We start from the raw sequence: 27,093 nt of genomic DNA on the forward strand, positions 1-27,093 counted from the left end.
AGATCTATTGGTATCCCGAGGATCTCTCGGTATCCTCAATATATGCCTGGGATCTCTTGGTATTCCGAGAATCTCTCGGTATCCTCAATCTACGTGCCAAGGATCTCTTGGTATCCCGCACCTCAGGTCAGATCATAAATACATACAGGGGATCTCCCGGGATGCCGTCCCGTAGTCCCAAAGTAAAAACACACAGCAACAACACAAGAATACCCAATTAAGCTAAATTTCGTGCCAAGTAAACAGTTAATTCTAGTCTAACATGCTTCACGTAATGCAATTAAGGCAGTTTAAGCAAGTAGGCAATTAAGTCAACTAAACATGCTTTTCTAAACTAGCAACATGCTAAATTCACAAGTAGAATAAAACAGGAAAATAACTCAATTGAAATACTTAAGGAAAAACCGAATTTTCAACAATTATCTCAAGTACGCGCTCGTCACCTCATGTACAAGGCATTTCAATTATCAAATATATCATATCCTAAGGGGAAGGTTCCCCACACAAGGTTAGATTAACCACTGACCTCGAACCGGCTCAAAATCAACCCAACACCACGTCTTTGCCATGAGTACTCGACTCCAAATGACCCAAATCTATTCAATTCAATTTCATAATGTAAATAACACTTCAAGTAATTGATTCTACAATTAAATTCTAAGCTAATACGTGAAATTATGTAAAATGACCAAAATGCCCCTCGGTCCCACGTCTCGGAATTGGATGAAATTTATATTTTCAGAAACCTCGTACTCTCATGAGTCTATACATAATAAGAACACTGAAATCGGAGTCTAAATGACCCCTCAAATCCTCATTTAAAGGCCTCTTAAACTCAAGCCCTAATAACCCATTTTTTTTCCAAATTTCTCACCACTAATTAGGTCTTTAATCACATAAAAATAAGTTATGAAGTCAAGGATGTTACCTCCAACAAATTCCCCTTTGGTTTTCTCAAAAATCACTCCAAAAGCTTCAAAAACGATTAGAAATGGTGGAAATAAACTCCCAAGTCGCGGAAACCCTTTTAAAATAATGCCCAGCAGTTTCCGCATCTGCGGTCCTAGGACCACATCTGCGGTCCCGCTTCTACGGAACAAATGTCGCATCTACGACTTGCCACTTAAGGCCAGATTCCGCATCTGCGGCCCTTTACCCGCAGGTGCGGTACCGCTTCTGTGGAAAATATACCGCATCTGCGGTTCCTGGAGAGATGGCCAATTTTCGCTTCTGCGTCTATTTAGCCGCTTCTGTGGCTTCGCATCTGCGGTCCCCAAACCGCAGATGCGAAAATACCAGAAGGCCAGCTGCTGCACAACTTCAACTCCAAAACTTCTCCGTTAACCATCCGAATTCATCCCGAGGCCCCCGGGAGCTCAACCAAAGACATCAACATATCCTAAAACCTTATTCAAACTTGTACAAATATTCAAAACACTTAAAACAACATCAAAACAACCAAAATACATCGGATTCAAGCCTAAGTTTCTAAAATCCTCCGAATTTCATTTTCGATAAAAAACCCAACCAAAACACGTCCGAATGACCTGAAATTTTGCACACACAACCCAAATGACATAACGAAACTACTATAACTCTCGGAATTCCATTCCGACCCTCAGATCAAAATCTCACTATCTAACTGAAAACTTCCAAAATTCAACTTTCAGCATTTCAGGCCTAAATTAGCTACGGACCTCCAAAACACTATCCGAACACGCTCCTAACCCCAAAATCACCCAACGAAGCTAACAGAACCATAAGATTTCAATTCCGAGGCCATCTTCAGACTGTTCTGACTATGGTTAACTTTCCAACACTTAAGCTCTCATTTAGGGACCAAGTGTCCCAAAACTCTCCGAAATTCAAAACCAAACATCCCGGCAAATCACATTAGTAGAAATAAGCTTGGGGAAAGCAGTTCATAAGGGATCGGGGCGTAAATTCTGAAGACGACCGGCCGGGTCGTCACATCCTCCTACACTTAAACATTCGTTCGTCCTCGAACAAGCATAAAGACATACCTAAAGTAGTGAAAAGATGAGGGTAACGGCTGCGCATATCCTGATCGGTCTCCCAGGTCGCCTCCTTGACTGGTTGGCTCCGCCACTGAACCTTCACTGATGCAATGTTCTTTGACCTCAACTTTCTAACCTGCCTATCCAATATTGCCACTGGCTCCTCATCATAAGATATATCCTTATCCAACTGGACTGAACTGAAATCCAACACGTGCGACGGGTCACTGTGATACCTCTGGAGCAACGAAACATGAAATACTGGATGAACTCCTGCCAAGCTGGGAGGTAAGACAAGCTCATACGCAACCTTCCCAACATGCCTCAATATTTCAAAAGGGCCAATAAACCTCGAACTCAACTTCCCTTTCTTCCCGAATCTCATAACGCCCTTCATAGGCGAAACACGAAGCAGAACCCATTCTCCGACCATATAGAAAACATCACGAACCTTCCGGTCCGCGTAACTCTTCTGTTTGGACTGGGCTATGAGGAGTCTGTCCTGAATCACCTTAAATTTCTCCAAAGTATCCTGAACTAAATCTGTGCCCAATAGTCTGGTCACCCGGCTTAAACCAACCCACCGAGGATCTACACCGTCTCCTATATAAAGCCTCATACGCTGCCATCTGAATGCTGGACTGATAGCTGTTGTTGTAAGCAAACTCTGCCAATGGCAAGAACTGATCCTAAGACCCCCCAAACTCAATCACACACGCACAGAGCATATCTTGAAGAATCTCAATAGTGCGCTCGGACTGTCCGTCCGTTTGAGGGTGAAATGCTGTACTCAACTCAACCCGAGTGCCCAACTCATGCTGAACGGCCCTCTAAAACCGTGATGTGTACTGTGTACCTCTATCCGAAATGATGGAAACTAGAATACCATGCAAACGAACAATCTCCTGGATATAAATCTCTGCCAACCACTTCGAAGAAATGAGCGGACTTGGTAAGCCGATCCACAATCACCCAAATAGCATCAAACTTCTTTAAAGTCTGTGGGATCCCAACTACAAAGTCCATAGTGATCCTCTCCCACTTCCACTCCAGAATCTCTATCCGCTAAAGCAATCCACCCGGTCTCTGGTGCTCATACTTCACCAGCTGAAAGCTGAGATACCGAGCTACGAATCCAACTATATCTTTCTTCATATGCCTCTACCAATAGTGCTGTCTCAAATCCTGATACATCTTCGCAGCACCCGGATGAATGGAATACCACGAGCTATAGGCCTCCTCTAGAATCAACTCTAGAAGCTCATCAACATTGGGTACACAAATCCGACCCTACATCCTCAATACCCCATCATCACCAATAGTCACATCCCTAGCATCACCGTTCTGAACCTTGTCCTTGAGGACAAGCAAATGAGGGTCATCATACTGCCGCCCCCTGATACGATCAAATAAGGAAGACCGAGAAACCACACAATCTAGAACCTAACTAGGCTCCGAAAGATCCAATCTCACAAACTGGCTAGCTAAGGTCTGAATATCCATCGCCATAGGCCTTTCTGATACTGGTAAATAAGCCAAACTCCCCAAACTCTCTGCCTGGCAGCTCAAAGCATCGGCCACCACATTGACCTTGGCCAGGTGATACAAAATAGTGATATCATAGTCCTTTAGCAACTCCAACCACCTCCTCTGGCACAAATTTAGATACATTTTCTTGAACAAGTGCTGCAAGCTCCGATGGTCAGTATAAATCTCACAGGAAACACCGTATAAATAATGGCGCCAAATCTTCAGGGCGTGAACAATGACAGCTAACTCAAGGTCGTGAACATGGTAGTTCTTCTCATATATCTTCAACTGTCTGGATGCGTAGGCTATCACCCAGCGTCCTGCATCAACACCGCTCCGAGGCCAACCCTCGAGGCATCACAATAGACCGTATAAGACCCCAAACCTGTAGGCAGTATCAAAATTGGGGCTGTGATCAAAGCTGTCTTGAGCTTCTAAAAGCTCATCTCACACTTCTCCGTCTACTGAAATGGAGCACCTTTCTGGGTCAACCTAGTCATAGGGGCTGCAATTGATGAAAACTCCTCCACAAAACGACGGTAGTAACTCGCCAAACCAAGGAAACTACGGATCTCTATAGCTGAGGATGGTCTGGGCCAACTCTGCACGACCTCTATCTTCTTCGGATCTACCTGAATACCCTCACTCATACCACGTGGCCTAAGAATGCCACTGAATCCATCCAAAACTCACATTTAGAGAATTTAGCATATAACTTCTTCTCTCTGAGAGTCTGAAGCACAGTCCTTAGGTGCTGCTCATGATCTTCCCGACTCCAGGAATACCACCAAAATATCATCAATAAAGACAATGACGAATGAGTCAAGATACGGCCGAAGCACACTGTGCATCAAATGCATAAAGGCTACTGGGGCATTGGTCAGCCCAAATGACATAACAAGGAACTTGTAATGGCCATACCGAGTCCTGAAAGCAGTCTTCCAAATATCTGGCTCCCAAATCTTCAACTGATGGTAACCTGAGCTCAAATCAATCTTAGAAAACACTTGTGCGCCCTGAAGCTGGTCAAACAGATCATCAATACGAGGCAAAGGATAACGGTTTTTCACTGTAACCTTGTTCAACTGGCGATAATCAATAAACATATGCATAGAACCATCCTTTTTCTTCACCAACATGACAGGAGCACCCCAATGTGATACACTGGGCCGAATAAAACCCTTATCAAGCAATTCCTGTAACTGATCCTTCAACTCCTTCAAATTAGGAGGAGCCATACGATATGGAGGAATAGAAATGGGCTGAGTGCCCAGCAACAGATCAATGACAAATTCAATATCTCTATTAGGCGACATGCCTGGAAGATCAGCTGGAAACACATCGGGAAAATCCCATACTACTGGAACTGAATCAATTGAAGGGGTATCAATACTGACATCTCTCACATAAGCTAAATACGCGTCACACCCCTTCTCAACCATACGCTGAGCTTTAAGAAAAGAAATAACTCTACTGGGAGTGTAATCTAAAGTACCTCTCCACTCAACACGCGGTATACCTGGCATAGCCAACGTCACAGTTTTGGCGTGACAATCATGAATAGCATAATGGGGAGGCACCAAGTCCATGCCCAAGATAATGTCAAAATCAACCATGCTAAGTAATAATAGATCACTCTGGTCTCAAAACCACTAAGAGCAACCAAACACGACCGATAATGCCGTCCACAACAAGAGAATCTCCCATCGGAGTAGAAACATAAATAGGGAAACTCAAAGAATCCCGAGATACACCCAAATGCAGAGCAAAATAAGAATACACATAAGAGTAAGTAGAGCCTGGATCGAATAGAACCGATGCATCTCTGTGACAAACCAATATAATACCTCTGATGACAGAATCAGAGGCAACAACCTCGGTACGGGCAGAAAGGGCATAGTATCTGGCTTGGCCTCCCCCTCTAGGGCGACCTCTACCTCCCTGACCTCCACCTCTAGCTGACTGAGCAGGTGGGGTAGCAACTGGACCTATAATCATAGCCTGAGAACTCTGCGGGGCACGCTGTGGCTGAGAAGTCTGTGGAGGTGCACTCCTTCCAAGTCTAGGGCAATCCCTCACCACGTGGCGTGTGTCACTACACTCAAAACAAGCTCTAGGAGGACGTGGTGGCTATGACTGGCTAGGGCAAGGTCTACTGGACTGACCTATGAAAGCACCCCGCGCAGGAGGCACACTGGAAACCGGAGGTGCATAATAAGGCTCCTAAGGTCTAGGAGGAGCTGGAATACCATTGGCTACTAGAAGAGCTGAATGAACATGACGACTTATATAACCCCGACCATGACGACCAGGAGCTGGGGTACACGTACCAGAATAATGGCCCGACTCTCGAGACCTTTTGGCCTCCCTCTCCTCTTTCTCCTTAACATGCATATACTCAATCCTCATAGCAATGCTCACCACCTGCTGGTAAGAAATATCCATCTCCAACTCACGAGCCATACTAGATCTAATGTTGGGAATAAGGTCCTCAATAAACCGGCGAACCCTCTTGCCGACAGTAGCAACCAAGGCTGGTGCATGCCTAGCCAAACTGGTGTAACATACAGCATACTCCAAAACAGTCATAGCAACCTGGCGCAAATGTTCAAACTCTGCGCGCCATGTGCCCCTAAGGCTTTGAGGAACATACTCCCTTAGGAACAGATCTGAAAACTGAGCCCAAGGTAGTGAAGCAACCTCATCTAGACTGTCTAACTCATACCACTCATAGGCGACTTCTCGAAGCTGGAAGGTAGTGAAAGAAACCCCGCTCGATCGTGAAATACCCATGGTACGGAGAATGCGGTAACACTCATTAAGAAATCCTAGAACATCCTCCGATGCTAGACCACTGAATACATAAGGCTTGTACTTCTTGAACCTCTCAAGCCTCAGCTGCTCATCCTCGGAAGCAACTACCCTGTCCTCAGGCTGAAATGGCACTGCAGGCGGTACAAGAATAATCTCAGGGACCTGCTCAACATGCACTCGCAGATCAGGAGTGCGGGCGCTGGAAGTCTGTGCTCCTCCCCTGGCCTGGGATGTAGCTGCAACAAGGGGAAGCAACCCTGCCTGAGCCACAGTGGTGTACATGCTCATGAGTTGTGCCAAAGTCTTTGAAGAGCTGGAGTAGTAGTAGTAGTAGGCGTGTCAGGTGCCTGGACTCCGGCTGGATCTGTTGGTGGTACCTCGGTGGCAGCTTGCGCAGGTGCTTTGGCTGCACCACGCGCACGTCCTCGGCTTCTACCCTGGCCCCGGCCTCTGACGGCTGTAGTAGGGGGCGTGGGTGCCTGATCATCTCGGGTAGCACTTGTCCTCACCATCTGTGAGAGAATAGAAGATAGAAGTTTATAATTGTGATGTCAAAATACCGCATGACAAGGAAATCAAATGAAGTGGAAATTTTCCTAACTATTACATAACCTCTCGTAGATAAGTACAACCATCTCCGTACCGATCAGCGAGACTCTAATAAACCGTCGATCCATGACTCCTATAGACCTAGAGCTCTGATACCAACTTGTCACAACCCCGGTTTGCCCTCCGTGAACCATCGTGACAACACCTAGTCTCTACGACTAGGTAAGCCTAAATTGCAGAAGATAACCAAAACTTGCAAAAGTAAATAATTTAAAAACAAAAATAAAGCAATAACAGTGTTTAAATGTGCCGCTCGGAATATACCATTTATAAATCTAAAAACCAATATCCAAATCCAAGACCCGGAAACCCACGAATCATAAGCTAAGAAAACGAAATACTACATAGCTCTAACTCTAGAATTTGTCTAATAAAAACAGAAAGTACAAAATGGCTAAATACTAAAAGCAGGAATTTAAAGGGACTTCTCGGTCAGCGGATGCGGCAGATGTACCTCGAAGTCTCTAAGTAGTCGCCTCCCTCAATGATGGTAGGCCTGAGTAGAAGTACCCGGATCTGCACATGAAAAACATGCACAAAAGAGGCATGAGTACACCATAACTGTACTTAGTAAGTGCCAAGCCTAACCTCGGTTGGGTAGTGACGAGGAAGGCCAGGGCCCTACTGAGATCAAATAAATATAAAAATGACAAGATAAGGTAAGCAGTACATATGAGAATCTACAGTAAGAACTTATACAAGTTAATAAGAATACAATAGCGATAACAGAGATGAAGGCAAACCACAAGGAAAGTAACCGGGGATCTCTCAGTATCCCGAGGACCTCTTAGTGTCCTCAACACGTACTAGTGGATATCTTGGTATCCTCAATATATACTAGGGATATCTTGGTATCCTCAATATATACCAGGGATCTCTTGGTATCTCAAGGATCTCTCAATATCCTCAATATATGCCAGAGATCTCTTGGTATCCCGAGGATCTCTTGGTATCCCGAGGATCTCTCGGTATCCTCAATCTACATTCCAAGGATCTCTTGGTATCCCGCACCTTAGGTCAGATCATAAATACATATAGGGGATCTCCCGAGATGCCCTCCCATAGTCCCAAAGTAAAAACACACAGCAGCAACACAAGAATAACCAATTAAGCTAAATTTCATACCATGTAAACAGTTAATTCTAGCCTAATATGCTTCACGTAATGCAATTAAGGCAGTTTTAGCAAGTAGGCAATTAAGTCAACTAAACATGCTTTTCTAAAGTAGCAACATGCTAAATTCACAAGTAGAATAAAACAGGAAAAGAACTCATTTGAAATACTTATGGAAAAACCGGATTTTCTATAATTAGCTCAAGTATGCGCTTGTCACCTCACGTACAAGGCATTTCAATTATCAAATATATCATATCCTAAGGGGAAGGCCCCCACACAAGGTTAGACAAGCCACTTACCTCGGATCGGCTCAAAATCAACCGAACACCACGTCTTTGCCACGAGTACTCGACTCCAAATGGCCCAAATCAATTCAATTCAATTTCATAATATAAATAACACTTCAAATAACTGATTCTACAATTAAATTCTAAGCAAATACGCGAAATTATGTAAAATGACCAAAATGCCCCTCGGGCCCACATCTCGGAATCGGGTGAAATTTATATTTTCAAAAACCTCATACTCTCACGAGTCTATACATAAAAAGAATACTAAAATCGGAGTTCAAATGACCTCTCAAATTCTCATTTAAAGGCCTCTTAAACTCAAGCCCAAATTACCCATTTTCTCCAAATTTCTTATCACTAATTAGGTCTTTAATCCCATAAAAACGAGTTATGAAGTTAAGGATGTTACCTCCAAGCGATTCCCCTTTGTTTTTCTTAATCACTCTCAAAAGCTTCCAAAATGATTAGAAATCGTGGAAATAAACTCCCAAGTCGCGGAACCCCTTTTAAAAAATACCCAGCAATTTCCACATCTGCGGTCCTGGGACCGCATCTGCGGAACAAATGTCGCATCTGTGACTTCCCACTTAAGGCCAAATTCTGTATCTGTGGCCCTTTACCCGCAGGTGCGGTACCACTTCTGCGGAAAATATACCGCATCTGCAGTTCCTGGAGAGATGGCCAATTTTCGCTTCTGCGACTCCTTAGATGCTTCTGCGGTCCCCAAACCGCAGATGCGAAAATACTAGAAGGCCAGCTGCTACACAACTTCAACTCCAAAATTTCTCCGTTAACCATCCGAATTCATCTCGAGGCCCCCGGGACCTCAACCAAAGGCATTAGCATATCCTAAAACCTTATTCAAACTTGTACAAATTTTCAAAACACTTCAAACAACATCAAAACAACCAAAACACATCGGATTCAAGCCTAAGTTTCTAAAATCTTTGAAATTCCATTTTCGATCAAAAACCCATCCAAAACACGTCTGAATGACCTAAAATTTTGCACACACATCCCAAATGACATAACAAAACTACTGTAACTCTCGGAATTCCATTCTGACCCTCGGATCAAAATCTCATTATCGACTTGGAAACTTCCAAAATTCAACTTTCGGCATTTTAAGCTTAAATTAGCTACGGACCTCCAAAACACAATCCGAACACGCTCCTAACCCTAAAATCATCCAACGAAGCTAACAGAACCATCAGATTTCCATTCCAAGGCCGTCTTTACACTGTTCTGACTATGGTCAACTTTCCAACACTTAAGCTCTTATTTAGGGACTAAGTGTCCCAAAACTCTCCGAAATTCAAAACCGAACATCCCGGCAAATCGCATTAGCAGAAATAAACTTGGGGAAAACAGTTAATAGGGGATCAGGACGTTAATTCTTAAGACGACCGGCCGGGTTGTCACAGTTCCTCTAAGTTATAAAAAGCTCAATATAGCCTGATGAACTCAAAGGAGTCTAAGAATAGTAACATTTAAAAGAAATGGAATGTTGCCCTAGTAGTAGAATGATAGTATGATTGTGATAGATAAAGGATGACGTTTGGGCCTTTGAGTGAGTAATGGCTTGAAGAGGATTTCATGAATTGTAAGGGACTAAAATACCCATATAAGGTGAGTCACATTAGGATGCTATAAAGTATGGTTATGGAAGTATAGTATCACCCATAGGTGGATCAATCTAATTACTCCAAATATCCCCGATGAGACGTGAGCCCTAGCGGTGGTGTTACATAAGAGATCAAGTTACCAGTGGTAGATGATGGATCAACATTATGGTGAATCAACAATAGATAGATAAAAGTTCAACAGTATGAGATGAGACTAGACCATTACTCTTAAGGATAAGCAACGAGAGTAACTTGGAGTTGGTTGCAGACCTCAGTAACGATAAATCAAAGTAAGAGTTATGGTATAGTATGACCTGCATAGATGCAATAAAATACGAATGGATAACCAGGTCAATGAAATAAGATATATCCTATGAAATAAGATATAGCAATATTCGTAAGTTCGACAAAATAATGAGCGAAGAACTTCAATAATGGCTAAAAATTGGAGGAAAAAGGAAAGAAGAGATGCATAAGCATACTTACAAGGTAAGAATCGTATAGGCTGCATGGTAGAAGGTAGCAACAGTTACGAGACTGGAAGGATTCCGACCATAAGTCATGGTGTGAGAAAGAAGCCTAAAGGGGGAAAAGCCTTGGCCTTTGGATTTATTCATAGAACAGTTGCCTAGGATGACAAGGAGAGCACTAAAATATTCGCAAGGACTATAGGCGATGACAATGATAAGTGCATCAGTCAACATTCGAGGACGAATGTTCTAATGGGGGGAATGATGTTACACCCCATATTTTTATACGTGAAAATGTACCATAAATAAATTGATGAAAGCTCGGGAATGAGGTGTTATGTTATATCTCGCATTTCGTATGTAAAAGTTTTGTCGTAAGTTAATCAACGTAGAATCGGGGATGAGATTATTTTGAGGTTATAAGCATTTATGCTATTCATAACAAGTGATGAGAAAATTTGTAAAGGTGAGAGGGTAAGCAAATCAAAGAAAATAAATTTCATCGAAGTTTGATAGTTTGGGATAAAATATGGCCCGAGCTGAAATATCCGATATTTATGGATTAATACCATACAAGGTACCCCATGGCTATGATATTAAGGTGTGTTAAAAGTGAGTAGTATTTTAAGAAATTTAAGATAATTCCTAATTATATGGATAATCGGGTAATTGTTAAATTTTGTGGGAGATTAAGAATTTAATTAAGATAATTGGTGTTTAATTATAGGATAGGGATAAGATCCCAACGTGGCAGCCCAAAGAGGCATTTAAAAATGACTCTTAATCCTTTCAAAGTGTCACTTTAAGAAGAATGTATGTGGCTCAAAATCTCAAAACTAAATCCACGTATCATTGAGTCACATTGGTTATTTTGTTTATTCTTTGGGGAATTTTCCATGTTTTAACAAGAATATCAAATGAGTTACAATGCCCAAAACGTGAAACTCCCAAGAATGTTACCATGTCCAAACGTGAAACTCTCTGCAAGGATACTATGTCCAAACGTGAAATTATATAAAATGCTAATTCAAAGAAATCCTGGTACAATCTTTCTCAAGAATATCATAGGAATGTTTTTCCTACTTTGATCTGCCATTACGTGTTTTCAAGCAAAAGAGAATTGGTTCAGGTATGTTAAGGCTATCACTTCTTTCTTTTTGGCATGATCCCAATAATACAAATGAAACGAGCAAAATATCCAACTGTCATAAATGATTTTATTCATAGAAATACTAGGGGTGTCTATATTCTTGATTCCCCATGTGGATTATTATTATATCTTCTGTTCATGGGTCTCAGAAAAATACGTATTTGATAAAGTTTATCCAAAAGGCATATGGATTCTAATGGAATTCCGAGAAAATCTTATTAACGTATTTCTTATGCATTTCATGCATTTATACATGTACATTGACCCATGACCAGATGACGTTATATACACGTATATATGTATATTATATTTATATGGGATATGGGAAAAGATTATGGCATTATATACGCACCACCGCCTGATCAGTTGGTATACATTGATGATTTTGCCCACAGTGTCCAAGATGATATGATGGGATTCCCTCAGAGGCCTGATGATGTTATGAAACATGTACCTATGCACGACATGACATTCATATGCATATGCATGGCATTAAATTTTTTTCATGATTTATGGAGTTATCAAGGCATACAGATTGAGTCATTTACTCTATATTCTTTCCATGTCTGTTATGAAATTAGTTATGTGCTTTACATACTCGGTACATTATTCATACTAACATCCTTTTTGCCTAGGTACAGTGCATTTCATGCCCACATGTCTCGATAGATAGTTCGAGAGTCCTCAAAGTAGGCGATCTACTCAACGAAAGATGTTGGTGCACTCCATTTGCTCTGGAGTTGCTTATTTGGTCAGTATGATTTTGATGTGTATTATTTGGTATGGTGGGGCATTTATGACAACTATGTATCTTAGAGGCTTGTAGACAGATGTCATGTACGTAAAAGATTGTATGGCCTTGTCGGCCTATGTTCAGTATACGAGTGGTTATTTTGGCCTTGTAGGCCCTTACATCATATGTATAAATTTGGATTACATGTTGGGTTGTCCAATGTCGATTATTTCTCCATGTTTTTGTGTACTTATCTCACGAAAGCCTCTATGGTTCATTTACCTATAGTAGTATGATACGAAAAGATACATTGTATTGGTACTCGATTGAATAAGGTACCGGGTGCCCCTCGTGGCCCATCGGTTTGGGTCGTGATAGTTACCCCAGGTTTTGTTTCTACAGCTTTTTCTATAGCTTGAGGAAATGGAGTAATTTTCCTCTCAGTTCTGGCTTTTTTCGCTGCTGCTTTGGGTTTTGCCTCTGAATCGGCGATGGCGATGATGACTTTCAATGCTGGATTAAATTCCTTGTCATCACAAATCATTCCAATGACCAGCCCATCATTGTGATCCGGTAATAGGTTATTAGTCACATTTGGGATTCCTCATCCCTCAACACAACTCTATTCTATTCTATCAAGCTTTTGAATGACCTTTTAAGGGTCCAACAGTCCTCTATATCGTGGCCCTTTGCTCCTGAATGGTAAGCACACCTAGTACCGGGCCGGTATGATGGGGATTCAGGATTTTGCCGATTGGGGGGTACAGGTTGCAACAAACCCAGTTGGATTAACTTTGGGAACAAGCCGGAGTAGGATTCACCAATATAAGTGAAGTTGTTTTCCTAGGAGGCTCACGAGGGCATGGATTATGTTGGTGTGTGTGGTGGTGGAGGGGGGGGGGTATACATAGCTTTCTAGGGAGGGTTATTTCTGGGAGGTAGAGCTTGGGCTTGGTTGTAATGCTGCTATGGCCGTGTGTAGGGTTGGGCATTCATCACCATATAGGTAGGCGATGCCACGACATAGGCTGCATCTTGGTGTGGATAGTAGTGTTGCGGGGTTCTTGGCGGCATGTAAAAGTGATCATATGATTGACGAGGCCCTCTTGAACATGAAGCCATCATGGCTCCCTCCTCCCTCTTTTTACGACTGGCTGAACCCCCTGAGCCATTTTGGATGGCATGTGAAGTAGCTTCCAAAGCAGCATGACTCAGTATCCGACCAGTTTTCAGGCCTTTCTCTACCATTTCTCCAATTTTTATTGCCTTCGCAAACAGTTTGCCCATGGCGGACATCATATTCTAAAAATAATCGGCTTCTTGGGCATGCAAACAAACAATAGCCATTTTTGTCTCATCCATGGGCGGTTTCACTCTGGCGGCCTGCTCACACCACTTGATAGTATATTCGCGGAAACTTTCTGTGGTTTTCTTCTCCAATGGTGTTATATAAATATTGTATTGAAATTGTCTGACAAAATCTCTTGCTAAATCATCCCATATGTTCCAGTGGGAGATTTCCTGGTCCATATACCATTCTGAAGCGATTCCAGTCAGGCTTTCCTCGAAATAAGCCATCAATAACTCTTCTTTTCCACCAGCACCCCTCAGCTGGTTATAATATCGTTTCAGATGAGCGATCGGGTCTCCATGCACATCGTACTTTTCAAATTTTTGCATTTTGAAGCTAGCAGGCAAGTGAAAATGGGGAAACGTACACTGGTTGGAGTATGAGACACTCCTTTGGCCACTCAGGCCTTGCATGTTTTTAAGGCTTTGTTCTAAGCTTCTTATCTTTTGAGCCATTTATTCCTGCTCAGAGTTCCTCACTGCTCTTTCTTGTTCCAATGGAGACTCATATTGCGAATGCTGAGGGTAAGGGTCTGGAGTAACATGAGTTGTGTCTAGATGAAATTGTGGGCCTTGGAAAGTGAACGTTGAAGGCTCAAACCATGTCATGGGACGTAAAGACTAGTGGTGCGGTGAACAATGTTGAAGGTACCCCTAAAAATGGTGCCTAGGGGCGGACCTCAGAAGGCAAACCGATAAAATTGGCTGACATAGTAGGGTACCCAAACGGGACGAATGGGTTGGACATGGGGATGGGGACATTGGTAGTTCGCCCCATCCTGGGAGCAGTTCAGGAAATCCGGGGATTGTACTGGGTGGTTCTCTGCCGTTGGACCAGGCATCCCACATCTCAAATGTCACGACCCCGGTTCACCCTCCGTGAACCATCGTGACGACACCTAGTCTCTACGACTAGGTAAGCTTAAACTTGCGGAAGATAACCAAAACATGCAGAAGATAACCAAAACTTGCGGAAGTAAAACAATTTAAAAACAGAAATAAGGCAATAACAGTGTTAAATGTGCCGCTCGGCATACACCATATTTATATAGATCTCAAAACCAATATCTAAATCCAAGACTCGGAAACCCACGAATCATAAGCTAAGAAAAGGAAATACTACATAACTCTAACTTCAGAATTTGTCTAATAAGAACAGAAAGTATAGAAGGGCTAAATACTAAAAGCAGGAATATAAAGGGACTTCTCGGTCTGCGGACGTGGCAGATGTACCTCGAAGTCTCTAGAGCAGTCGCCTCCCTCAAGGATAGTAGGCCTGATCAGCGGTACCTGGATCTGCACATGAAAAACATGCACAGAAGGGGCATGAGTACACCACAACAATACTCAGTAAGTGCCAAGCCTAACCTCGGTTGAGTAGTGACGAGGAAGGTCAGGGCCCTACTGAGATTAAACAAATATAAAGGTCAACAGCATGGGACAGAACAGTAGAAATAAGTACGGTAGTAAAATAACACAGGATATATAGAACAACAACAATTATATAGAACACGGTAAACATGGAAAGGAAATACAGCTCAGCACCAATAGTAACAATCGGGGATCTCCCAGGATACCGTCCTGTAGTCCCATCTTTACATATCCAGTGAATCTCCCGGGATACTGTCCCGTAGTCCATCATATATATGTCTGAAGGATCTCCTGGGATCCTGTCCCGTAGTCCAACTCATAGTGCGCGTGGATCTACCGGAATCCCGTTCCGTAGTCCCAAATGTAAATACCCAGTACTGGGGGAATCTACCCGGTGTATTCCAGTAGTTCCATATAACTGTGCAGGGGATCTACCGGGAATCTAACCCGTAGTAACAAAGTAAATGTGCAGGGGGGTCTACTGGGAATCTAACCTGTAGTCCCAAAGTAAAGGGACAAGAGGGAGCTACAAGAATCCCACATCCGTAGTCCCAAAATAAATACACAGCAGCAGCAGGAAGATAAACAGAAATAGCAAAATTTATATTAAGGCAATAAGTGATTCTAGCCTAGCATGATGCACAGAATTCAAGTAAGGCAGTTAAATCAAATGAAGCAATTAAGTCACTTAGACATACTTTCCTAAGCTAACAACAGGCTTAATAGTGCAAGTAATAGAAACAAGAAAAGAAACATACTAGTAAGTACTTAAAGAAAACCGGATTTCCAACAATTAGCACAAGTACGCACTCGTCACCTCACGTACAAGGCATTTCAATTACCAAATATACCAATCCTAAGGGGAAGGTCCCCCCCACAAGGTTAGACAAGTCACTTACCTCGAACCAGCTCAAAATCAACCCAACACCACGTCTTTGCCACGAGTACTCGACTCTAAATGGCCCAAATCTATTCAATTCAATCGCATAATGTAAATAACACTTCAAGTAACTAATTCTACAATTAAATTCTAAGCTAATACGCGAAATTATGTAAAATGACCAAAATGCCCCTCAGGCCCACATCTCAAAATCGGGTGAAATTTATATTTTCAGAAACCTCGTACTCTCACGAGTCTATACATGACAAGAACATTGAAATCAGAGTCCAAATGACCCCTCAAATCTTCAATTAAAGGCCTCTTAAACTCAAGCCCTAATTACCCATTTCCCCAGATTTCTCACCACTAATTAGGTCTTTAATCACATAAAAACGAGTTATGAAGTCAAGGATATTACCTCCAAGCGATTCCCCTTTGTTTTCCTCAAAAATCTCTCTCAAAAGCTTCAAACCCGGATGAAAATGGTGAAAGAATCCCTCAAATTCGCGAAGGCAACTATTTATATGTTCTGCCCAGCGATTTCCGCATTTGCGGCCCTGGGACCGCATCTGCGGTCCCGCTTCTACGGACACAACGTCGCATCTGCGACTTTCATTAAAATGGCAGCTTCCACATCTGCGGACCTCTAACTGTAGGAGCGGTTCCGCTTCTGCGAGCCCTTCACTGCATCTGCGGTTCCTGAGGAATTGACACAAAGCCACTTCTACAGCCCTTTAGCAGCTTCTGTGGCGCCGCATCTACGGTCCCCAAACCGAAGATGCAAAAATACTAGAAGACCAGCTGCTACAGTAACTTCAACTCCAAAATTTCCTCCGTTAACAATCCGAATTCATCCCGAGGTCCCCGGGACCTCAACCCAAGGCATCAACATATCCTAAAACCTTATTCAAACTTGTACAAATCTTCAAAACACCTCAAACAGCATCAAAACAACCAAAATACATCGGATTCAAGCCTAAGTTTCTAAAATCTTCCGAATTCCGCTTTCGATCAAAACCCCAACCAATACACGTCCGAATGACCTAAAGTTTTGCACACACATCCCAAATGAAACAACAGAACTACTGCAACTCTCGAAAATTCCATTCCAGCCCTCGGATCAAAATCTCACTATCGAACCAGAAACTTCCAAAATTCAACTTTCGGCATTTCAAGCCTAAATTAGCTACGGACCTCCAAAACAAAATCCGAACAAACTCCTAATCCCGAAATAACCTAATGAAGCTAACAGAACCATTAAATTTCTGTTTCGAGGCTGTCTCCACACTGTTTCGACTATGGTCATTTTTCCAACACTTAAGGTCTCATTTAGGGATTAAATGTCCCAAAACTCTTCGAAACTTAGAACCGAACATCCCCGCAATTCAAAATAGCAGAATAAACTTGGGGAAAACAGTTAATAGGGGATCATGACGTTAATTCTTAAGACGACCGGCTGGATCGTTACATCCAATATGCAGAGACGCATGTTCTTTTCAGTAGTTGAAGATTCTAGTTAGGACATAACCGGTATGGCATTATCCTCAGGATCGATGACATGGAGACTTCTTTATGAAGATATTGAGACACTTCCTTTTGATCTTGTAAAGTGAGGGTGAGAAGCCAGGTTACCGTCAAAACCAACCATATGCACAAGACCTATCTTATTTGCACGCACAACAACCTTGTCAGTTTTGAGACATTTAACAGACAGTGAATCACATATTGGGGATGCAATGCACTGAAACAGTTAAATGTTTCTAAATATTTTTGCAGCGACTGCGTGTTTCATCCCGGCTTTTTCTACCTCTTTTCTCATTCTATAGCTCTTTTCTTTCACTCATTTTTCATACCTTGATTTCTTTTTCTCTCTTTTTTGTTGTTTTTCGCTCTTTGTTTTTCTCTGTTATTTTGTCACTCTTTTTTTTTCACTCGGTTTAATTAATGGCAATGATCAAATCTGATGGGGATTGACTATGTATCATGATACCGCATTAGTCAAACCATTACGTAGTTCAGGGGAATAAATGCAAAATGAAAGTAAAGAAAATAAAATTGTTTTTATTTTTATTTTTGGGGGTTTTCAATATTTCATTAATAAAAATCTTTTTGGGTTTTTCTATTCCAAAGACTCAAAAACATTGATGATTAAAAAGAAATATACAGACTCAAAATAGAACAACAAACCGACTCAGCATGGATGAAAAGATGAACAGACTCAAGAAAAAGTAAAATACAGACTCAAAAGCCGAAAAATCAAGAATACATAAGAGCCTCCAATGTTATTCCGGGGTTTCGCGGGATATCAGTTTTTCTCGGCACGGGCCTGTGTGCAATCTCTTCCTCAAGGTGCTCTAGATCAGCCATCACCTAGCGAACAAAGGTCATCACGGAAGCAAAAAACATGGATCTGGTCATATCCTCACATTCATGGCACTTCATTGCAACATAATCAGCTATTTCTTTAATTCCCATTTTAATGCTACCTTTTTCTTGAAGCAAGCATCTAATTTGCTGTGCCTGGGCTTCCAGCACCTGCGTGGCTGTATTTTTTTTGGTCTTGCAACTTCTGCATGCTTTCTTCTAATTGGTAAATCAGTGCATAACAATGTTCTTTTTCTGTTTTGAAGTCCTTTGTCTGCTGAACCATTTCATTTTCAAGGATGGCCAGCTTTTTCATTAAAATTGTGACTTCTCTATCGTATTTCTGCTTCAATTGGTGGGCTAACCTAGCCTGTTCTTCTGCACCTTTTGCCAGCTTTGCTCGGGCTCTCAAGAAGTCTTTATCGGCCTTTGTCAGATCTGTCGCATAGTCATGCACTTTTAACCTCAAGTTGTTTATGATTATTTTATCCTTCCCACTCCTCACAAGTATTTCAACGGCTATCCTTATGTCCCGAAGTTGGGCTTGGAGTGCCTCGTTCTCCTGGGTCAACCTTTTCCTTTAACCTTCAGCTTCTTGTGCGTGTAAGTCATTATCAAATGTGAGGTTTCTCAACTTTTCTTCTAAAGCGTGAATGGTTGCTTGATATTTCTTCTCCTTTTCTCCCCAGGCCAACCGTTCTCGAATCTTATCATAGAAAGCCTGAATATGAGGTCTTTTGGAGGGGCCTTTCAGGCTCGGGCTCTAGCTCATCATTAATGCGAGACCTCTTCTCGAACCATATGGCATAACCTGGGTCCACTTCACCTTTCGCAGGATCTGGCACCTGGGCATCATCTTTCAGGTATCGGCAACCATTCCAAATTTGTTGGATTAAAGCCTTGAGGAGTGGAGCTTTAGGGTGTAGCTCGATGACTTGGACACTAAAATCTTCATCTTCGGGCACCACTTGGTATCTTTCCAACTGTCTTAGAACTCTCTACAGTGCATACGGTTGGATACTTCTTAAGCTCATCAACAACAATAAGCTTTTTGTAGTCGTCATGTGTATGACTTCCCTTACGGGAGCCATCCCAAAGTCCATTCAATCTGACTCGCCTTTAAAGTTCTTAGATGGAAGATCCAAGCTTCAACCCCTTCTAGAGAGTTGTAATCTTTTTCCCTTTCCTCATAAATCTCGATAGAGTTATTCTTTCTCGGTCCATAACTCATGAATTTGGGGTGATGGCGGAGATGCTCAATCAACCACATTTGCAAAAGAATATTGCACCCGTCAAAAAACGTCATCCTAGATTTACACAACGTCAACGCCCGATATATGTCAGACAATATAAGTGGAGCAAGCGTGTGATCTTCTTTAGTAGTGAGGACTTGTGCAATTCTGGCCATGCGGATATCAATTGTCCGTTCTTCATTTGGGAAGACCATAATTCCCAGAAACACCACTATATAGGCAAAGAAGTGATGAATTTTCCAGGTGTCCTTGTTTTGCTTGTTGTTCAATACTTTTCATTTACTTCAAACCCATTTGAGTGCCTATCTCTGGAATACAAGAAATAATACGAACAACATCCTTTATTCACATTGTTCTTCCTTATTTGCTTACCGATATTCAAAAGATCAAAGAATCGGTGCACAGAAGGAGTCCTTGGGAATATAACTTACTTATTTCTTAAGTCCCGACCGAAACCAAAATATCCGTCTATTTCCTCCAAAGTGGGAGTAACTTTTGGATAACGTTGTGGACGGGATCCCAAAAAGTCACTAAGGCCTTAATTAGATCATCCCGCTGTTTGACTTATATAATATCTGTAAGAGTGCCCAAATGCTTTGTTGCCCAATCCTAACCATCTTTATCTAAGACATACCATCACATTTGAAGATGCAGTGAAGCCTGCACTACGATCATTAATGGCGGGTTATGGGCAGTGTTAATTTTGCTTTTGTGGATGGTTAGGGTTAGGGTTGAATCTAGTGGACTCTTTTTGTAAAACAAGTTTTCAATTTTCTAAGGAAACATCAATGGATGTGGCTACTTATGCAACATTAGCAGAATGTGGCTATTTTTGCAACAATTGCCCCTTCACACTTTCAAATAAAGTTTGAGGCCGGGGAAGGTCACTTTATGAAGAAAGCAATGTCCCATTGACAGACATGTTTGTTCTTTGCGAGAATAGCCCTTTGACAATTTAAAGATGTTCTAAGGCTATTCCGGAAAAAATGGCTCAAGGCACAACTGAAGCTGGGTCGGCTTACTTTATTGATCAAAGCACTGGACGCATTTTGTTTTTGGTTATTTTTGCAAAAATGAGGCTGAACCTTATGTAGGTTACCTATGTATCTCACATCGGGTAAGAATCTGACCTGTGTAGTTCGGTCAGTTTTGATATAACCGAGAAAACATGATATTGACTCATTTTGAAATGACTCATTTTTTAATTCATTTTTTCATTTTTTTCCAAACATTTCAGTAGGGTTAAGGGACATTTTCCAAATTCCGGGGTTTTCAGACTTGGGCGAATTTCTCTCCTACCTCACTCTTGGTTTTTCTCTTGATTTTCTTTCTCTAGCCGATCAACATGCAAGCCGAAGCAAATAAATGCACAAATAGTACGTGAGATGCATAAGGATGGTCTTTGATTTCGGGTGCACCTGTCCTAGATGGACCCAACCCCTGTATTAGGTCCCCAAAGTCAAATGCACGTGATGCAAACAAACGTTCCTACTAGGGATCCGGCATGGGACTATGTTATTCTAGGTTTAAAAACCTGGGTGTGTGTTCTAGACACGACATACCCAAGCGGACAACTCGAGCCAAGGTGGGGGCAATATGCCGGGTGCACGAAAGTCTACCCGGCCTAGTTGCTGATCCAACCTCGTTCTATTTGGTATGACCTCTAACAGAAAAGTAGGCCACACGTAGTATGCACCATATTTTTAGAAGACTCAGAAGGGAGGCGTAAGAAGACAGTTTAATACAGTTCAAATAATATCAAAGCGTTAAATAAACGGAAATTAGCAAATTAGTCCCACAAACACATTAATATCAACAACCAAGAAAGCCAAGTATACATCACATTAATCAGCTCGAATTCTGAACCCTGAACTAGAGATTTTGGGTTCTTTTCTCTAGCAGAGTTGCCAGAGCTGTCACACCTCCTTTTTCCGAGGAATGGAGGAGTTTTTCCAATTAAAGTTATATTATTTGAAATGGTATTATTTATTTAATTTAGAGGCTCCACTTGGAATAATTTCTATGGTGTCCCAGGTCACCAGTTTATTTTAAATCCCAAATCGAGAAAATTGACTCTGTTTTAAAGTCTATGAACACAGAAGACCGGGTAAGGAATTCTGTTAACCCTAAAGAAGGTGTTACACACTCCCAATTTTCGTGATTTTAGCACAGTCGCTTTAGTCATAAGTGGCTTAAATAAATTACTTAATTACGTATTTATAGAACCTATGTACGTTTGCCCTTTTACCACTTTTAATTATGGTGTTATGGATTTAATCTTCGAAATGGACCACATGTGTGTAAATTCGCTTTATTTGGGACGTTAAAATCATGTCATGCGTATGTGTACACAATTGATCGTGATTTATTAATTATGAAGATTATTTTTTGCCAAAGTCGCGCGAACGCGTTCTTTGATTTATTATGAGAATCATAACTATGTCACGCGAACGTGTACACAATCACGATAATATATTAAAGCGCGCCTAAAGCAAACTAGATTTTGATTAATTTTCCTAAGATTCAAAACTAAGTGTGAAAGTCTACGCATTTGACTAAATTAGACAGGATCCTTCTTTCATGAAATTATACAACCATTACACTTTATTGACTTGTATCCAAAAATCATGTGAGTTAGATTGGTTATAGAAATTGCTAAGTACTGATGAGCAAGTTTGTGGAGGATTTCACATTTGAAGACCACTTCTATTCTAGTGAGCAAGTTTGTGGAAGATCAGTGAGAGAATGAAAGGAGGAATCCAAAAATCATGTGAGTTAGATTGGTTATGGAAATTGCTAAGTACTGGTGAGCAAGTTTGTGGAGGATTTCGCGTTTGAAGCCCATTTCTATTCTAGTGAGCAAGTTTGTGGAAGATCAGTGAGAGAATGAAATGAGGAATTCTGAATTTCAGAGAATTTTCGTGTCCATTCTGCATGGATTTCAGTCCCTTTTTATAGAGTATAAGAGTGTCATAAGATAGAGATGAGGGAGGTTCTAGAAGGGAATCTGTCAGCCCACCTTAAAATTCAGGAAAATAGCATCTTTTTGCAACTGAATTGGACAGCTGTTATTTTCAGAAGTTTTCTCTTATTTTCCAGCCTTTCTGGTTTTCTATTTTTGCACCTTCATCCCAAATAATAGCCTATTCCTACTTCTTTAATTATTAAATCAGTGGTTTTTCTCTTCTAGAAACATCTCAATTAGCTAAACAATAATCTCTTAAATTTTCTTATTTCAATTAGCCCCCCTTGTACTTCTATTAATCACAAACAACTATCATGAGAAATTTAAATAGACCAAGAAATCCAAAAATAGAGCAAACAATGTGCAAAACCAAACAAATAAACCCTAATTCAAATATGTGACTAACTAACTCAGGATCAATTAGCCTACAAACTAACTATCATATAATTAAAACTATAATCTAGTCATGCAAACTGTCACACCTCCTTTTTACTACCCCGGAAGGGATATAAGGGAGTTTTTTCCAATTTAAGTGACAATCGAAATGAGATTATTTATATTAAATTAGAGTCGTCACTCGAGATAATTTTGGTATCCCAAGTCACCGGTTTAAAATCCCAAATCGAGGAAATTGACTCTATTTACGGTCTGCGAACACAGAAATACGGGTAAGGAATTCTGATAACCCAGGAGAAGGTGTTAGGCATTCCCGAGTTCCGTGATTCTAGCACGGTCGCTTTGATCATACTTGGTTTATTAAATTATTTAATTACTGATTTTAGAACCTATGTGTATTTGCCTTTTTTAATTAAGAAATTATCTTGAAATGGGTCACGCGTACGTGTACCCATTTGTTTGGCGCGTCAAAAATCATGCCACGCAAACGTGTCCATAATTAATAACGCTTTATTATTATTAAGAAAAATTTGGGCCGAAGTTGCGCGAACGCATACTTCGGTTTGTTTTTAGAATCGTAATTATGTCACGCGAACGTGTCCACAATCACGATGATATATTAAACGTGCCTAAAGCATACTACGAATATCATTTTTAATATCTAAGTCATAAGATTAATACGAGGTCCATGGGTATTAAATTGGATGGCACACCTCGGTCTATTTTTAAGAAACTATATTTAATTAAAGCGGACTATTAATAACAACTTATTATTACGAGAAAGTTTGGTCGAAGTTGTGCGAACGCATACTCCAAATTAATTTTTAGAATCGTAATTATGTCATGCGAACATGTACACAATCAAAATAACAGCCTAAAAGTATAATAGGTATTCAATGGCTATTAAATCTCTACTCGAGTTAATACCAATCATACGTTCAAGAATCATAAGTCCATTGCAATTAGCCAATTACCCAAACTTTTCACCCGTCATATCTCCTTGTAACCACATGAGAAATTATCTATGAAACAAAATCGACACAAAACGAAAGACAACACTCTTTATTGTTACCAATACTGAAAATAAAAATTGAAACAAAGAAAAAAAACAAAAATCAGAATGAGCTAAGAAAAGAAATCAAGAAGTTACTTTCAAACAACCTACAATTCGGAAGAGAATAGTACAAATATAATGCAATTACCAGACAAGATATCAGCTTAAAATCGTATTTAACTGAATCTAAATTTAAAGAAAAAAACAGAAAATGCATAATATGAAACATCGTAATAATTCAATTCATTGAGAGAACTAATCTGACCTTGAATCAGAAACCTCGATTGAAATCATACGGGACCGGAAAAACCAACAAGGCAACAAATCTCGACCTCAAGAACCCCTTTGGAAATCCATATTTTCTGAAACCTTTTCCTAGTTTTCAAATCTTCCAGAGTTGTGCGGTTTTTCTTTGTATCTTTGAATTCCAAATTCGATTTTTTCAGAAAAATCCTGAACTTTCTTTTGTGTGTGTGTGTGTGTGTGTGTTGCCGGATGCATTTGAGTGAGGGGGTCGTGGGTTCTGTTTTCGTTCTTACTGCTAAAAGATCTGTTGGTTGAAGATGGAGAGGTCCAAGTTCTGTTGCTTAAAAATGGAGAAGAAGATCTCGAGGTCCTCGTTCTAGGGTGGTCGCCAGCGTCCAGCGAGGCGGGGTGGCTCGTCGATGGGTCTGGTGAGAGGTGTGCTGCTGTTGGCGTTCAGGTTCAACGAAGAAGAAGAGGCTCAGGGTTGTTCATGGGTGGGGGGGTTCGAAAGAGATGAGAAATCAGGGGGGGTTCTCCTCTATGTGTAAAACGGCGCTGATTTTTAGGGATCTTAGGCTAGCATGTATTTTCTGTCCCTATAGTCCAAAAATGGCTGATGCCTTTTTAAAGCCTAGGATTTTAGGGTTTTAAGGGTATTAGGGTTAGTTTAGTGGGTATTGGGCTTGGGTTGTTATGGGCTAGGTCCGAGAATTAGGCAAAAATGAGTCGTTTGAACCCAAATTTTATTCTTTCCCCGCGAACGAGACTAAAATATGATCTCATTTATTAATTAGTCCTACTTAAGTAAAATAACTGTTAAAATAAGACTGACGGTTAAGACAAAACTATTTTTGGTATTTTTCAAGATTAAAAATGACAACAAAATATAAATGAAACTATTTTTTGTAATTTTCATTTTCTTGTAATAAAATAAAGTAAAAGAATCAAAATTAGTTGAAATAGCGATATTAGGCCTAAATTAAATATTTACGTGCTAAAATATAAAAAATCTTGGGGAGGGTCAAAAATCACATGTCTACAGCTGCCCCTCTTTGACTGGAAATACAAAGTATTTTCTGACAAAGAACGACTAGACAGGTTTTTGACCCGACCCTTATTTAGGGAGACCAAAACTAAGAGAAAGGGGAATGTGACCGAGCCCTGGTATCTGAGCTGCCTACATATCCTTGGCTATAAAAGAATCAAGCCATGTGTAGTTCAAAGTGAGTGAGATGATGGAGTATACCGAGATGGAGAGCCGATTGAGGTGCCGTCAAGGTTCCGGTCCGCGGTCCTGTTATTACATCAAAATAAAAAAATGAAAAAAGATTAACTAAACCTGTCAACTATGAGTTACAAGATTCTTATCTATAAGTCTTCTTAAGCTTGATTATGAGTCTTGAATGGTTCTTCATGCAGAGTTTGGGCTTGAACCTTGACGCTTGCTAGTTGCAGGTACTAGTTCATTATTCTTCAGCTTTTTGGACCAAAATCGGACATACCATGCTTGGGACTTCAGTCATGTCTTGAGCAGCTCACATTTTCATCAACTTCTGCATCTGGATTCACTTCTTGCCTTTCCTTTTTTTTTATTCTGGATTATGGCTAACTTCCGTTGATCATCTCAGACTGTTGACTCACATTCTTGTCACGAGCTTCTTTTCTTGCTGACTTGAATTGCATTCTGAAGCGAATTCTCTTATTCTCCAGGTAGACGCCTGATTGTCAATATTCCAACTGTCTTTCTTTGAACATTGTTGCTTTCCCTTTGTTCTCCAGGTAGGCTCCTGATTTCCAACACTTGTACTGCTTTTCCCTTGACTCGTTATCCCTTTGTTCTACAGGTGGGCTCCTGATTGCTGAACTTGAACTGTCTTCCTTTGAACATTGTTGCTTTCCCTTTGTTCTCCAGGTGGGCTCCTGATTACCAACATTTGCACTGTTTTTCCTTGAGACTTGAACTGTTTCCCTTTGTTCTCCAGGTGGGCTCCTGATTTCCATCACTTGAGCTATTTCTCCTCGAAACTTGAATTGCTTTCCCTTTGTTCTCCAGGTAGGCTCCTGATTTCCAACACTTGAATTGCTTTCCCTTTGTTCTCCAGGTAGGTTCCTGATTTCCAACACTTGAACTGGTTTCCCTTTGTTCTCTAGGTGTGCTCCTAATTTCCAACACTTGAATTGCTTTCCCTTTGTTCTCTAGGTAAGCTCCTGATTTCCAACACTTGTACTGCTTTTTCCTCGAAACTTGACTCGTTTTCCCTTTGTTCTCCAGGTGGGCCTGATTGCTAAACTTGAACTGTCTTCCTTTGAACATTGCTGCTTTCCCTTTGTTCTTTAGGTGGACGCCTGATTACCAACATTTGAATTGTATTCCTTTGAGACTTGAACTGTTTCCCTTTGTTCTCCAGGTGGGCTCCTGATTAGCAACACTTGAATTGCTTTCCCTTTGTTCTACAGGTGGGCTCCTGATTTCCAACACTTGAACTCCTTTCCCTTTGTTCTCCAGGTGGGTTCCTGATTTCCAACACTTGAACTACTTCCTTTCCTCTGAAACTTGAATTCCCTTTGTTTTTCAGGTGGGCGACTAAAACCTGAACTCGACCTGCTTTCCTTTGAAACTTGAGCTGTTTTCCCTTGTTCTCCAGGTGGGTGCCTGATTACAACAAAACCGACAAAACAAAAGAAACTATTCTGCCTCAGTTTTGTAGCTGGGCACATCTATGAGTGCTAATTGAATCATGTTACCCAATATCTCTAAGAATTTAAAAGCTAGACCCCATTATCCAGGAGGGTCCTGAAAACTAAAATCAAATCTCATCTTACGAGTGACAATCTTTAAGGCTAAATTATATTTCCCTA

Source organism: Nicotiana tabacum, chromosome 10, assembly GCF_000715075.1.
Source record: "Nicotiana tabacum cultivar K326 chromosome 10, ASM71507v2, whole genome shotgun sequence".
In the NCBI taxonomy this organism is placed as follows: domain Eukaryota; kingdom Viridiplantae; phylum Streptophyta; class Magnoliopsida; order Solanales; family Solanaceae; genus Nicotiana; species Nicotiana tabacum.